Source organism: Sphaeramia orbicularis, chromosome 1, assembly GCF_902148855.1.
Source record: "Sphaeramia orbicularis chromosome 1, fSphaOr1.1, whole genome shotgun sequence".
In the NCBI taxonomy this organism is placed as follows: Eukaryota; Metazoa; Chordata; class Actinopteri; order Kurtiformes; family Apogonidae; genus Sphaeramia; species Sphaeramia orbicularis.
Genome location: NC_043957.1, coordinates 14,053,379 through 14,059,034, shown reverse-complemented (window position 1 = coordinate 14,059,034; position 5,656 = coordinate 14,053,379). Strand labels below are relative to the sequence as shown.

Sequence of the window (5,656 nt, the reverse complement as noted above, 5' to 3'; positions counted from 1 at the left end):
ATAAGCTCCGGCTCCTTCCCCCCCAGCAAAGTGACATTCCATGTCCCAAGAGCTAGACTCTGCATCCGGGGATCGGGCTGTCGGGCTCCCTGCCATCGACTGCCACCCAATCCACAATGCACCTGGCCCCTACGATTCCCTCGGTGGGTGGTGAGTCCACCGGAGGGCGGGCCCACGTTGCTCCTTCGGGCTGGGCCTGGCCGGACCCCGTGGGCATAGGCCCGACCACCAGGCGCTCGCATTTGAGCCCCAACCCCAGGCCTGGCTCCAGGGTGGGGCCCTGGCTGCACCATTCCGGGCGACGTCACATTCTTCTGTTGGATCATTTTCATAGGGGCTTCTGAACTGCTCTTAGTCTGGCCCGTCACCCAGGACCTGTTTGCCTTGGGAGACCCTACCAGGGGCATAAAGCCCCCGACAACATAGCTCCTGGGATCATTCAGGCACTCAAACTCCCCCACCACGATAAGGTGGCAGTTCAAGGCGAGCACTGCAAGGCAGTCCACTAATATTCAGACAATTCTCATGTAAAAAAAAATATATCCATTTAATATCAAATTCAAAGTATGGAATACCAAACCCTCCATGATCCAAAAAAGCGCCTTAATCTCATTATTCTAAAAATCTTCTGCTAGAGAAGTACTTCTATATTTCATACCACTATGCTGTTGATTTTTTTTTTTTTTTTTTAAATTTCATTATGGTGATAGTAAAATCCTATATGACCGTTGATTGTATGTTTTTACTGTAATAAAATATTGTGTATTTATTCTGTATACTTGTGATATTTAAAACCTACATGTGAAGCTAAAAACACATTTCCATATCTGTGGACAGTAAAGTGATTCTTATTATATTATCGTTACTATGCTTTACTCAGTGACTAGACATATGTTATGGCTCATTGAGAGTGAGATACAGACAACAGGGTTTGAAGTTTTAAATCAGATTTCTGATCTTAAGGGATATGGACGCAACATAAACAGAATAAAATGAATAGTCTGTGTGTGTAACAAACACATGGACACAGAGGCCTACATACAACACACAACAGGAAAAAAGTCTTTCAGCCAATCAGAGACCAGAAAGGGAAAAACATGTATGTATGTATGTATGTATGTATGTATGTATGTATGTATGTATGTATGTATTTATTTTAAATTTGCAATCACTGCTACATGGACTTTGTATGGCAATATTTTTTTTCATTGAAATTTGGTCATTGCTTTAGATCTGATTTGGTGTTGTGGCTTAAGAGGATTGGTTTTGTTATTGTGTTATTTCAAATATTGACCTTATTTTCTTGTAATAAAGTCCTGTTTTACAATGAACTTAATTATAGTTGTGTAACTTCAATTTTTATCTGTACAGATGCCGAGGGCTAAGGGTCACTGTTGTTCCTTAGCAGCCAAGCGCAGGCGAGCAGAACAACTTCTTGGTAGTTCTCTCCCTCCTCTGCAAGACACTATTGTTGAGCCTGCCACCGGTATGTGACATTTTTGATTATTCACATTTTAACTGGTTTACCAAATTGTATCCATTTGTTGATGTTGTTTTATCCTTGTTGTGTTCATAGTCCATGGCACTGGTTCTCAACATTCTGTAAAGAAGTCACCTGAGTGGGAAACCTCTGTGTCTGGAAAGAGACATAAGTTTGTCACTACTGCTGAGTCTCCTGATAAAAAGGTAATTTTAGAGTTTATTTAGAGTAATTTACTGTTTTGTTTTATCCTGGTGTATGTATGAGATTTTGTTTTTTATTTGAAGCTTCTATTATAACATTTTATTCTAAATTGTAAACCACTCTGTGATTTGATCTGTGAAAAGTGTTATATAAATAAAATGTACTTACTTGCTTTAACAGTAAAAAAGAAATTTGAGGCTATTGATCAGGTAAAATAATGTTTCTCTTCTTTTTTTTTCTAGTTTGTTCTGATTGTTGGGAACTCACATTTGAGGTCTGTTGTCGATGGGATCCTTCTTATGCCACAGGGATGCTTCTCGTTTGCCTTAAGCTCGACTCCGGGAGGTTCTGCTAGAGACATCCAGAGGGAACTTGAGAACATAAAGCCCACTGACATTAGAGGTGGGCATAGTAATAAATATCTTTACTAATGAACAAAATACATATGATTCCCTTCTGCGTGATAAATACAGAATTATGTTCAGATAATGTGTTTCAGTACTGTATGTGTGACAGTAATCCTCTTTTTGTTCTCAGAGCCTGACCTGGTATGTCTTATGGCTCCCTGTAATAATTTGACCTCAAGCAGGACTTTAGATGATGCTGCATCTGAGTTTCGAAAACTGCTGAACTACGTCTGAAGCCACTGGCCGAGGGTATGGTTTGTTTTTATGTTTTTGGTATTAATGAAGTGCATTTGTTTTTTTTGGATCATGTGTTAATATTGTAATTTATGTTGTAGGTTATTGTCATGGATTTTCCACCTTGTCTTGCTGGTAAGGTGGAGCTCCAAAACCCTTCTGAGACAAGAGTACCACGGTGTCGCAGCTTCTGTTGGTATGTCATAGGTGTGACATAAATATGTCCTTGGTATTTTTTAGCATAATGTTGAGTCTGACATGATTAGTCTTAATGTGATTACCTGTTTTTTTCAATTAAAGGAATTCCCTACTTCCATGCTGCTGGGTATTTCCCGTTCACTCCTCCTGAGTTGTGGAGCTGGGACGGGGTAAGTGCAGTGTTGTATATGTAACTCATTTCTTTTGTTTTGTAGACGGTAGCTAACTGATTGTAAATTGTGTTTTAGATACACCTGAGTGACAGCGATGGGATGGCTGTCCTCATTCAGCTGTTGTGGCAGGCTTGCTACTATCAGCTGGAGAAGCTGGAGATGGAGGCGTCTACTCCCACCGCCCCAGTGCCTCCTCCCCCTTCTCGCCGTGCCACCAGAAGGGTTTCGCCAGGAGTGATGTGTACCAGATCGCTCCCCGTGCCATGTCCACCCCCTTCTGAGTGGACAGATGTTGAACAGGGCAGAAAGGTAAGACACTTGTACTTGTAGTTATCTTGATTTTTTTGGTTTGTTTGTTTGCACTGTTTTTTTTATTTTATTTTTTATTTAGTAATTTCTTTTGCAGCAGTTTATAGTATTAATGTTTTGTTATGTTTCTTGTGTAGAAGAACCAGTCTCGGGGCCCCAAGAGCTCACCTGTGGGACCCCATCGACAACCGGTTCAACCAGAGGTGAGTTAAATGCACATAATTTACAACTGCTATGTTTCCATGCAGACCACATTCATTTGTGTATTGTCTGTCAAGTGGTCTGACAACTTTTGTTTCAACTGACATGCAAATAACAAAGTTGAATGTTCACATTGTCTGGGGTTTTTCTGGTAGTGCTAAATCTTAGTGTTAATACTAATTAATGCAGCAACTTGTAGGTAAACCCATAAAAGCAAATTAATAGAAAAGGAAAAATGTTCTTTAGTAATAGGTCTCTGAAAACTTCCAAAAGCGGGTGTTTTTTTTTTTTTGTAGGAATTACTTCATACATACTCCCTAAAAAGTTATTGTTGTAGTTCTAGTCTTAAAATTCACTTCCATTTCTACACATGCTGGACCAAAACAAAATAACAGCTTGTGGATGTATTATTATTATTATTATTATTATTATTATTATTATTATTATTATTATTATTATTATTATTATATGACTATTCTTTTTTTTTAGTCCTGATAATGCCTCTTCCAGCTTTAATCAGAGTATAGGTTTACATGCAGGAGTACCCTTGTACCAATTGCATTATCCTGGTGCTCCACTCTAATTAAGTGTACACTGGATAACTACACCCGTAATCAGAGTATGTGGTTTTACATGGGGTTTAACAATCCTGCTTTTATTAGAGTAAAGCAGTAGTTCAGTTTTGTCGACCTATATGAGTAATAGCCAGATCTAATGTGCATTGTTTGTCTGTAATGCTCCTTTTTTTTCTTAGGTGGAGAACATCTTCTCCATCCCACTCCCGCCTGTTCTGTTCAGCCCCGCCATGTTGGTTGAGATGGACAAGATTTCTCCATCTCACCTTGGCTCAGTTTTGAGTACTGCTACCTTTCCTACAGGAAAGAAGGTATATTGATGTTGCATATTTTGTTCAGTTTTAAAGTTAAGTTTTGATAATGTGTCAGGTGACTAAAATATAATGACTTGTGTTTTTGTTTGTTTTTTTCTTCTAAGATGTCTCCACCGAGACGTCAGAAAGCTGTTGCCCGGAGGACGTGCCAGTCTGCTGGTACCTCCAAGTCCACCTCTGGGATGTAGGAGCACAAGGTTGGTACAAAGGAGATAATCTAATTGTATTTGTATCAGAAACATACTGGACTTTAAATAAATAAATTATAATTGTCTTTGTTCTGTAGCCGGTTGTGGAGGTGACGTGCCACCAGTCACCTCCCAGCTCCTCTCCTGGGATGGAGGTGGGAACCTTCTCACCTTCCAGTTTTGCAATGGAGGAGGACCAGGTTGATGTGCTTCTAAAATGCTGATATTTATGTGCCATATAGGATCAAATTATTTACTGATGTTTTATGTTGTATAGGCGGTTGTACAGGTGAACTCCTCTGTTGCAGTGGCAGTGAGTGAGTGCCACTTCCTCAACCCAGATGGCAATGAGACACCACTCATCTGCCAGCTCCACATCTGGGATGGAGGATGTCTCGCAAGAGACTGTCTTTAAACCTGCTGCCTCTAGAAGACGTTGCTCCAAATGTCAGGTAGGTCTTTGTTTTTCGGGCAGTTGTTGAAATTTTTGTTAAATATTATTATAAATTGATTGATGTTTTTATTTAATCAAGATGAAGGCAGGTGTGCTGGAGATGAGACCCAGCTCATCATCCACTTCCACGTCTGAGATGGAGGAGAAACAGGTTTGAGTGGTTTAATTACTATACGTTATTGGTGTGTGTGTGTGTTTACATAAACAAATGTCAGCCTTTTAATGTACAAATATCATTGGTTGTGTTGTAGGTGGAGCCAGGAGTTGTGGAGGTGGCACCAGGAATGTCACCTACCAGTGTTGTGGTGCTGGATGAGGTTCAGTTTGGGGATGTGAGGGTGACTCCTGACAGATGTGTTGTCTTCATGGATGAGGTATGTAATCTTTAGGTACCATTTCCAGAATTAGATAACTAAAATAAATGGATTAAGACTAGTAAAGGCTTCCATGCATTCAATAAAGGTGGTTTTTGTCTTGTAGATCCAGGAGTCCAGCTGTCGTGAGTCTACCCAGCCTTTTCATTGCACCATCCCACCAGCTGTCCATAAGGAGAGTGCTTCTGACAGAGGACACAAAGCTAAGTCTTGCATTTGTTGTGCCCACCTTAATGTTTGTGATGTTAGTGATGGGGAAAGTGAGATGACTTTTGGTAGCTCTGATGAGGAAATGGAAGTTGGTAGCAACAGTGGTAGCCGTTTACTTGATATTCCTAGTTGTGTGAGAGGGTCTTTTCATCAGGGTGCAGATTGTTTTAAGTATTGAGGTGTACAGTGTATGCTCTGGTGGCATTGGCTAAGCACTCAGTGTTGAATGTGTGTTTGTGGAAACAGGCTGATTTGGACTGGGTGTTGTATCTTGGTGATGCGCTGTACACTGAGCGTAGGGATAAGAATTTGACTGGAGCGCATGACCTCCTACT

General features: G+C 40.4%; 2 long non-coding RNA genes across 2 annotated transcripts; both read left to right on the top strand.

The window, feature by feature from the left end:
- The first annotated feature begins 1,441 nt into the window (after positions 1–1,441).
- On the top strand, positions 1,442–1,971 carry LOC115430986 (uncharacterized). The gene is made up of 3 exons (XR_003937043.1): positions 1,442–1,486; positions 1,577–1,686; positions 1,927–1,971. It is a non-coding gene; the product is annotated as an uncharacterized LOC115430986 (long non-coding RNA).
- Positions 1,972–3,976: 2,005 nt separating this feature from the next.
- On the top strand, positions 3,977–4,596 carry LOC115430748 (uncharacterized). The gene is made up of 4 exons (XR_003936983.1): positions 3,977–4,092; positions 4,200–4,292; positions 4,382–4,483; positions 4,561–4,596. It is a non-coding gene; the product is annotated as an uncharacterized LOC115430748 (long non-coding RNA).
- Positions 4,597–5,656: the final 1,060 nt, after the last annotated feature.